The 10,400-nt window shown below is 34.7% G+C and overlaps 1 protein-coding gene across 1 annotated transcript in view; it reads right to left on the minus strand.

Moving 5' to 3' along the window:
• Positions 1-8,970, minus strand: part of LOC145671816 (putative phytanoyl-CoA dioxygenase) — a 246,860-nt gene extending 237,890 nt beyond the window's left edge. Inside the window, exon 1 of the mRNA XM_081741047.1 lies at positions 8,883-8,970. The gene's annotated coding sequence lies outside the window, so the exon portion shown is untranslated. The remainder of the gene's footprint in view (positions 1-8,882) is intronic.
• Positions 8,971-10,400: the final 1,430 nt, after the last annotated feature.

Below are 10,400 nucleotides of genomic sequence, written 5' to 3' on the forward strand. Positions count from 1 at the left end.
TGGGAACACATTCACTCCAGCAGCATTTTTACTGAAGCCAAAACATCCATCTCCTTCTTTTTTACATTATATAAAAAAATTCAAGTAGTGGCGGTACTTGTGCAAGACTCTTGCGCAAGAGTCTTGGTCTTGGTCTTGCAGGTATGGTCTTGGTCTTGGTCTTGGTCTTGTACCCCTTGGTCTTGGTCTTGGTCTTGCATCGGGATACCTGGTCTTGGTCTTGGTCTTGGTCTTGGTCTTGCATGCAAGACTCTTGCAAAAACTGCAAGACCAAGACTCTTGCGCTCATCACTAGTTACATCGATTGTTAAAGTAATAAGTGGTGCTAGTGTCAACGTCTATTGACTTTAACTGCCATCTGACAAGAATTGATGTAATTATTTGTTGCACTGGTAGATCTAATCTATGGTTCTTTATCTGCAACGTTGCCACATAGTACAATTCGCGTCTCCAGACGAGGAACATTTTTGCTTTATTTTGACTTGTAGCACGGTGCTCTATGGTCCGTGGGCAACTGTGTTATTATCAGAGTTACGACAAAATGTAAGAGGAAAAACTATCTCTAAATGTGATGTTTTCAATCTAAATTGAAGGAATTTTGAAATCGGGCGAGCCGTTTCGGCTGTACAATCTACATGCGCCCAATGTTAAATGAAAATGCAACGTTGTCATTTATCTGAATCCAAAACATAAGTGAACGAAGTTACTGTTTGAAGTGGGTTCTGACCATCGACCATCTTAGCGTAAAAGGCAGTAACTTCACTCATTTACGTTGTTGGCCCAGGTAAATGGCAACATTGCATTTTCCTTTAACGTTGGACGCTTAAAGAGTGTACAGCTCAAACGGCTCGTCCGATTAAAAAAAAAACTTCGCTTTAGATTGAAAACATCATATTTGGAGACGGGTTTCTCTCTTACATTTTGCTGTAACTCTAATACTGACAGAGTTACCCTATGTCAGGGGACTTTTTGAGACATCCTGTATATATAGGATTGTAGCTGTCTACATTTTTCTTTTTGCAAGCCAAGCAGCACCGTCATATAAAGTTTTTCTTGAAGGGTGGGAGTGGGATAAGACTCTCCGATGTAAGTGATGTTCACAGTTTTGATTAGCATATTATTATATTAGAAAATATTTAATAGAAATGGATTCTTATGAAGAAAATTTTGGAAATATATGAAATCGCAAATACCAAAATATATACATTTATTTCGATGTATTTTTCTATGTTTCGAATATGAACGGGTTAAACTATTATAATCACGAAGTTCTTAATCCTTTAGAGTTCTAGTACTTATTTTTAGGTAGGCCTACTAATGTCTTCATTATTCGTTTAAAAAAGAACTAATAAATCCTTTTACTTCGTTTTTTATTGTTTCTCCAAGTCTAGAGATATTGTAGAACACGTTACGTATGGTTTCACGCCTTTCTGCGTCGAAATATAGGTGGTGAGAACGTCAAGAACATTTTTTGGTAGGCCTATATTTATTATTTTTTGGTCGGCTTACTTTTGTACCTAGAAGATTGAAATTTTGCACAAACATTCAGTCCACCGAGTAGTATTTATCAGATTTTTTCAGATCTTTGTGTTAACACAGGGGGATCCAGAGGGGCAAAAGGTAAAAAAGGGGATATTTTAACCCCAAAATCCCTTTTCTTACGATTTCTCCCCTCTCAGATTCATGAGGGAGACATGTGAATGGTACCGTTTGAAAGGCTGTTCTATTCTGAAGAGAATGAGGTACGAACAATGATCCTAGAATGAATAGAGATGTCTCAGGAAACTTTTTACTTTAGATCAGGGTCTTTTGCGGTAATCTGGGGCATTGTGGGGATTATTTGTAAATAATTTTCCCGCCTTTACTATTCAAAATAGAAGCTTGAAATTTTGTATACACATTGAGTACATTCCTTAGTATTTTTCGGTTGATTTTCAGATCTGTGCATTAACACAGGGGATCTAGAGGGGCTCAAAATTTGAATTTTTTCAGAGAAAAATCCCGATTTATCTCAAACTTTCCCGCCTCAGGTACATGATAGAAAAATGAGAATGGTACCGTTTGAAAGGTTGCTCTGTTGTAAACTAAACGAGGTACGAACCATGATCCTACGATAAATAGGGATGATGCTGTAGCCGCTTGACTAAAAATCTATAATTTACTTAAAAGAAAGCGGGAATTCAAAAGGGTATACTGTACATCATATACAGAATGCCTATTTTTCGTAGTAAATGATGGCCTATTTGTAGTTTTATGCCATGAATCATGTAAAAGTATAACAGTGTTTGAGATCTAAAACTCGAGTGAACAAGTTTAAATTTTTCGTCTCGTCTCGAATTGAAAATGTCTCGTCTCGTCTCGTGAGGAACACCAGTCTGCATACGAAAGATACTTTTAAACATCAACCAATCAACAAGCCGAATAGAACAACTGCTCATCTTCTTTGGCCAATGGATATGTTAGTTGTAAGTTTAAACTTTCCTATTGCGAGAATATGGTGTACCGTGATAAAGAGAGGTATATGCATGGCTAATTTTTGACTAAGAATATACATTAAAAACTTCTTGTATGATACACCGTGTGTAGTACGTTAGTTAGTTACCATTACAAAAATAAAGCTAAACTTCCTGTCCGCGTATGTTTATAACAGCTACCTCTTCTCTATTTGCTTTTTGTGTTTATTAGTCGTTATTTGCATAAAACATCGCAGGTTGAAGGGATGCAGCCATTCCGCTCCGTCACCCCATTACCAGTTAAAACATGACTTAATTTTAGCTCTCTCACTGAGAATTATTACACGTGTGCAGGTTAATCAGCGAGGCAAATTACACCCAAGTTCTGTCTGCACTCTTGGTTGCCATTTCACTCTCTGACTGAATCTCTTCTACTGATAGTACTCAAACTGGTTCATAGAGGCGCTGCATTCTCGAAAGGTTCATTTGCATACACTCACGTAATTACATTATGAGCAATTAATACAGTTAAAACCGTCTATTACGGAAAATTATGTTTTCTTTGAAAGCTATCCGTTTGAAGTTTCCCTCCTTATAAATGATTGTCCATATTTTATTTAATTTAAAATATATGTAAAGATAAATTCACTCCGCCTTATGCAGAGTCGTTCTGAAGTATGCTTAGCACCATACTAAAGGTCTGACTACTGCAGATCACATATGTTAGTCAAACCCTTTAGTGTGGCACTAATCACCCGTCAGAATGACTCTGCATAAGGCCTACTATGTTCATAATCAGTAGTAAACTTGGGTACACATCAGATGCGGTTCTTGCTATAGATTGCAATCTGTTACATGGATATGCAATGCCCTACTTTTACATTTCAAACAGGGCCGGCTCTACCATATGTGCAACACGTGCATTTGTAAGGGAGGGCAAGTTTCGAGGAGCGACAAAATCTGTCATAACTATATTATTTAAAATAAATATTTCTTGTTGGAAACAGACTTCATGATGATGATAGTTAAATTTATTAAGCTGATCTATTTGAATACTTACTACATTCATAAATCGGGGGCCACGGTGGCTCAATGGTTGAGCGTTCACCTCTGGCGCTTGGGGTCCCGGGTTCAAACCCTGCTCCCGCCAAGTGAAATTTGTGGTGGACGAACACCGTGTGCGTGGGTTTTCTCGGGGTTCTTCCGTTTCCTCCCACTTTCTTCATTCCACCATTTCATTCGTCCCTCATCATAACCGTCTCCTTTAGCCTAACCGGCATAACCGTGGGACATAAAACTCAAAGATTTCGTTTCATTTTACATTCATAAATCATGTTTAAGTTGCATTAATTTAAGGTCACATGGACAGTGCTAAAGCAAATGGTCAAACAAACCCCAGCATGAATTGATTGATTGTTGTCAAATACAAAAACACAGTTCTTGAACAACAGCGAACACCTGTTTCATTTACTTAGTTATCACAGTTTTGATATGAGAACTAGTCTTGTCTTATAAGGGATAAACAAATCCCTTATCATTCAAGGTGGAAACAAATTTTCTTTTTAATTTTTTAACAGATGTAGGAGGAAAATCAAGAAATAAAGATAAAAGAGCTAGTCGCATCGGAATTGCAAACTGATATATTGAGACTGAAGCTCGATATTGAATTTTATAAAAAGGATTATCATCTTTCCTCTGCAGATGTGTTTGCTTTATCTTTCACTAACATAGTAGATTATCGTTTAAAGAAAAATCGACACAGCGAGATTGTATTTGTAGAGTTTAGGCCTTTCTGAGTGCGAGTGCTGTTTCCCCTTTCTACGTTATTCACGATGGGCTAGTACTTAAAATGGTGGCTTTTAAGATTTGTTCTTTATAGAGAAAGAAATAGTGGCAAATGATGGCATAGTACGGAGCGGCAAATTGCCTAGGACCTGCCTTGATTCCAAATAATACTTTGAAGTTGTTAGAGGAAAATAACAGTCTACCATTGATCTTCGGCGCAAAATAATTTGATATATATTTCAAGACTCTGCATTTAAAAAAGAAAGAATGATAAATGTTGACCACTATGGTTCCATGAAAGATACAATGTGAGTTAATAATGTCAGAAATACGACAGGAAGCTTATATTCCGTAGTATAAGCCAGCTGAGAATACTCAAAGAGCATTGCCAGAACGAACTTAAAAAAAAAAAAAAAAACTTATTAACTTCTACAGGCTTTATACCAATTGTTCTATGTACTTTATTATTATACTCATTAAACAATTCTTGTAATATATCTATTCATTTATAATTTTCGCGAGTACTAAATTTTTTCCACACGTTTTGTTTAAGAGTTCTGTTAAAACGTTCTATGATAGGTTGTTTTACGAAGACACATACTCAAACCTCAAAATGGAGGGCTCAAAATTGAAAAATTCGAAAGATATTATCTCTGTATGAAGCAGTGTTGAATTCAGGCATGTTAAATGGAGGTGCTGAGCCCCCTCTAAAATATATATGCGTCCCCCCTAGAATATGTACACACATGCATCAAAATATTTATTTTTGTTTATTTATTTCGGAAATAACAAGTCTTAAAAGCAAAGACTTCTGCTTTTTTGAAAGAAAATCAGTTTCTTCTTTTGCCCAACCTAATTGTTCTAATTAACAAACCGCGTTTTCATATAAAATCGAGGTTAAACAAAAAGAACTTGGAAATTAGATACAAACGCTTTACAATATTAGTTAGGTAAAAATGGCAATATGTTGGTTATTACAACCAAGCAGACAATAATAAGTCTCAAGTTTTGTTGCGACAGTTTCCTGCTGCCCTATTGCAATCTAGAATAGAGCCACCTCTAAATTTTTATTGCCCCCCCTTGTACAAAAGTCTGAATTCAACACTGGTATGAAGTACGGTTCCCCAGATATGGTTCCTTAAATCTCCCGAAATCCGAACTGTTTTGGTCAATATCTGAGGAATGGTGCTCAGTTGGCTAGTGGTCACCGCTTACTCTGTACAAAATGTTCACCTGATCAACACAAATATGATCCTCTCTATGACTTATGGTTCCCGTGATATGACTTCTTAAATCTCCCGAAATCGGAACTGTTTTGGTCAATATCTCGGGAACGGTAAAAGTGACACGAAAAAATTCCCATGACTCCTTTCTTTTTTTGATGCTCCATCCAATGGGCGGCTCAAAATTGAAAAAATCGCAAATAACACACACGCACACAGACAGAGAATTTAGTTACGAACTTTTAAGTTCGTTGAAAAGCGCAATTATAGTGGGTGCACTGAAATTGCGCAAACTATCACTCGCTTATTTGTTGACATAGATAAAGCCTTATGAGCAGGCAACAAAATTGGAAATTGCGTAAAAAAAAAAAAAAAAAAAAAAAAAAACAATGTTCTGCAGTGTTGTCGTCATTGCCATAACCATTTCTGTATCATGTTTGTCTGCAAAATTAAAACTGTAAGAAAATAGTTATTTTAAGCAAAAAGTTAAAACAAAATTAAATAAACTAAACACACACACACACACACACACACACACACACACACACATATATATATATATATATATATATATATATATATATATATATATATATATATATATATATATATATATATATATATATATATATGCCTAGAAGTTCCCTTTAAATATCGTGGACAGACGTTCGACCAATCAGAGATAAGGATTTCTTTACATTTTCCAGATTTGGCCAATCAGAAACAAGTATTTGTTTACATATTTCAGATGTGTCTACCACGTATCTTAGTAATTGTGCTTTCACCTTTCTATAAATAATCCTTATATTTGCGTTTGCATCTTAGTTACTGTTCGTAGGCTCTGTGAAAAAAGATTTGTTACATATTATTATCATATAAATTTTCACAAGAATGAGTGGTCAGTGTACTAGTTGCAGATATAATAAGACAATAATATAACAAGCCAATGAGGAATGAGAATCATAACGAGCTAATGTAGATCGAAGTATTAGAATGCTTTGTAAATATTAGAATGCAATTCAAGTATATCAGGGATCGAACTTAAGACCTCTGTTATTTATACTATTTGTTAACGATTTACCACCTTTAATAACATCTTCCCACAAACTTTTGTTTGCTGATGATCTAAAAATCTATCGCAGTATCTCCACGGAATTAGACGCAATTTCTTTGCAAAATGACATTAATGCTATTTCCCCATGGTGTGAATCAAACAAGTTGCTACTAAATATTAGAAAATGTAAAGTAGTATCATACACCAGGAAAATAAACTATGTACGCAATGTGTATACTATTAATCAAACACCAATTGAGAGAGTGGATTATGTTACTGATCTTGGAGTCACTCTGCAGTCAAACCTATCATTCGATATTCATGTCAACAGAGTAATTGGTGAGACCTTTAGGAATCTTGGCTTTGTGATGAGATTAGGAGGTGATTTTTTTAATACTAATGCTCTCAAAACATTATACACTGCCTATGTACGGTCTAAGGTGGAATATGCAGCGATAATATGGGGTTCTAATAGTAAGAAATATATAAATAAAATCGAAAACATTCAAAATAAATTTGTGCGCTTTTTGACATATAAAGAAATAGGTATATATCCAAAATTTGAGAACTACGAAGGTCTTCGAAACAAATATTTATTACAATCTCTTGAAAGCAGAAGAAGTCATTTCATATTCTTTCTTACATAAAATAATTCATGGTGCAATAGATTCAGAATACTTGTTATCAGAAATCAAAATTCGTGTCCCACATAGAGCAACGAGACCCCATAATGACATATTCCATCTCTCAGCGCAAAGGACTAATGCATTAGATGTATCGCCTATCAAAAAATGTGTATATTGTATAATAAGAAGTCACAAGAACACCCAGATATAGATATTTTTAGTTACAAACAAAATTTTCATTCTACATAAATTTGTTGTATTCTGTATATCGTGCTATTTGTATTTTAACGTATATTTTACTTTCATATTATTATTTTATTATATGTGTATCTTAGAGTGTATTATAATAGAATTGAGGTCATATTAGTATGTTATTATATATGTATTTTAAAGTGTATTAAATACACTTTACAATAAGGGAAAACTGTAATTAGGCATTTGCCTGTTGTTTTTCCGAAATAAATAAATAAATAAATAAATAAATCTCGTTCGATTTCCGGTGGGGTCACTCGGTCGAAAAAGTGTAACAGCTTTTTCAGACCAGCCACCCTGAATGAAGTTTTCCTCATTCACACCAGGCAAATGCCGGGGTGGTACCTAACTTATAGGTCCCAGGCCGCTTCCTTCCTTTCCCAATCCTTTCTTCCTTCCCTTTCCCCGGATTGTGTGCTCGCCGAGGGACGTCATCCCTCAAATCGTGAAGGGCTAAATGGCCTTAGATGCCGAAAGCCCACAAATGTAAATCCTAAATCCTAAATCAAGTATATCTCACACAGGAATGACATTTACACATTTTCTTTCGGTGCAAAATTTCACACAATTTTCTGAATCTTTCTGTTGGCAACGTCGCGGTCGAAATTTGCGCAATTTCAATACTTTCTGCTCCTCGTTAATAAGTCATAGATTACAGAGATTATCAACGATCTAATCCTTAGAAAAATTTGCGCAATGTCGTAGCATCGATTATAATTACATCACTCTTATCTTCTCGTATTGTTGGTAAGTGGTTACAGTTATATAGCAACCATAAGTGTGTTTTTCAAGGAGACGAAAAATAACGTCTCCTCATCTCACCTCGTAAATTTTTGTCGAACTCTTGCTTCATGTCGATTCTCGAAAAATTCTTTCCCGTCTCAATTCTCGGAAAGCATTGCTCCTTCCCTTTCGAAATGGTTCTTGCCTTGTTTTGTAATAATTTACGCCCTAATTTTTAAAATTCCATCTAGACATTTTCAGAATTCGTCTGTATCGTGAGAGGTCCATGAAGGGTATATATATATATATATATATATATAAAACAACTTAAACCATACTTATATTTGGGTATAGTGTGTAATGTCTTGCGTATCTTTAAAAGTTGATAAATACTATTCATTATGGTCGTACAATCACTATATCAATTCATAGCTTTTATTCATGTGACACTTGAACAGTGTTTGAAATATAAAAATAAATTGAAATTTTTCAATTAACGTCCTACGATTATGACCTTTAGGGTGCGATTTAGGGCCGGCCCTGGTCAGAGAAAAATACAATAATTTCAAATATATACACAGTACCATGTTTCTGTTACTAGAACGGATTAATTTTATTTACATCAATTTTAATACGAACAAGTAATTTCCGTTTAAGAACAGCGTTACGGAACAGATAAAGTTTGTAACACGAGCTAAATCATAAAATATATGAGTTACACATACATACAGAATTCTTAAAAATTTTAAATAAAATAATTACTTACAGAGAATTCAATGAACACACAGGCAAAAGATGAAACCAGATAGAAGTGTATGCAATGCTGAATATAAAAATAAATTCATTGTAAGACTTCAGTGATAATATTCAGACGATTGACCTTTTGGATTATCGTGTCCTTTGTACGTAAACTTAGAGATGCTACAAGGTCACATCGTGAAATTTTCTGTTTTCAGGGTACAGATAAGAGGTCAGCAATAAGTTATTATAAATGAATCCTTCATTTAATGTAAGACTTGATGAAGGGAACACCAGGTAAACGAAGTTTCAAACAAATAATCTAGAAAGATAAAAATTAAATCGACAAACTTCCAAGCTCGATAGTTTGTCCAGAAAATGAAATAAAACAATATCCATTGTCTTTTTCAGTATTACTAGCTAAACCGGCGCTCTCTACACAGCGCATCATTCATATATGAGCATGAATCTTCTTGTCATTTCTCACAACATCTGTACACGTCGATTTACAGACTCAAGTGAAAGACGTCTTGATAAAAAATTGGCAAGGAGTATCATAAAGGGGAGATTTTTTCGATTATTTTTACAATATCTCGCACAAGTTTGCAAGATTTAAGCCTACTTCCGGTTGGAGTTCCTAATTCATGTTTGATCAAGTCTTTTCTTTCTTTTTCTATGCAGTATATAATAAGCAAATATACATTACATACAAAATTAATTATAATGTCAATGATGTATGTTGTATTTTGCGGAAATCATTCCAAACAATAATGATTCATCTTAGCTTGGAGAAATGGTTGGATTAGGGTGGGCCGATTTTTTTTTTTTTGAATTTCGATTGGCCGGGTTACGGAAAGTTGCCTCGTGTTAGTGGTAGTTAACACACAAAATTTGGATTTTTTTTCGGTCAACCCCTTCCTTTGCCTCATTGGGCTTGAATATTTTTATAGCTGCGGCTATGCAACCCTCACGACACTACGAAGAAAATTGTGCTGCACAGCTATTTTGGTTTTGATTTTCGATTGGCCGGGTTGCGGAAAAGTTGCCTCCTGTTAGTGGTAGTCTATACAGAAAATTTGGATTTTTTGGGTCAACTCCTTCCTTTGTCTCTGGGACTTGAATATTTTTATAACTGCGACTATGCAACCCGCACAACCCTACAAAGAAAATTGTTCTGCACAACTATAACTTTTGGTTGTTTTTCACACTGAAGCATTCTGAGGCTGAAAATAAAACGCAAAATAAAAGAGATGCGATATTGTTCCTATGTGATTAAAAATTATAATCAATTAGAGGAAAAATAGTATTTTTATGTTTCAATTCATGTTCATATATAGGCCTAGCGTGAAAAATATGTTGCCAACCTTACATTGCAGCTTTTTTGACGTATATCGTGAACAATTTCTTTTAGAGCAGTTTATATTATAATGAAAATTTTTATCAAGTTATCTGATATAAAGAAATTTTGAAATCGACTGGGCAATAATAGAAAATATATATTTACCTACAACATTATAATAATACGTAAAGTATTATTTTATAAGAA

The sequence above is a fragment of the Thermobia domestica genome, chromosome 15 (assembly GCF_964235325.1).
Source record: "Thermobia domestica chromosome 15, izTheDome1.hap1.1, whole genome shotgun sequence".
In the NCBI taxonomy this organism is placed as follows: domain Eukaryota; kingdom Metazoa; phylum Arthropoda; class Insecta; order Zygentoma; family Lepismatidae; genus Thermobia; species Thermobia domestica.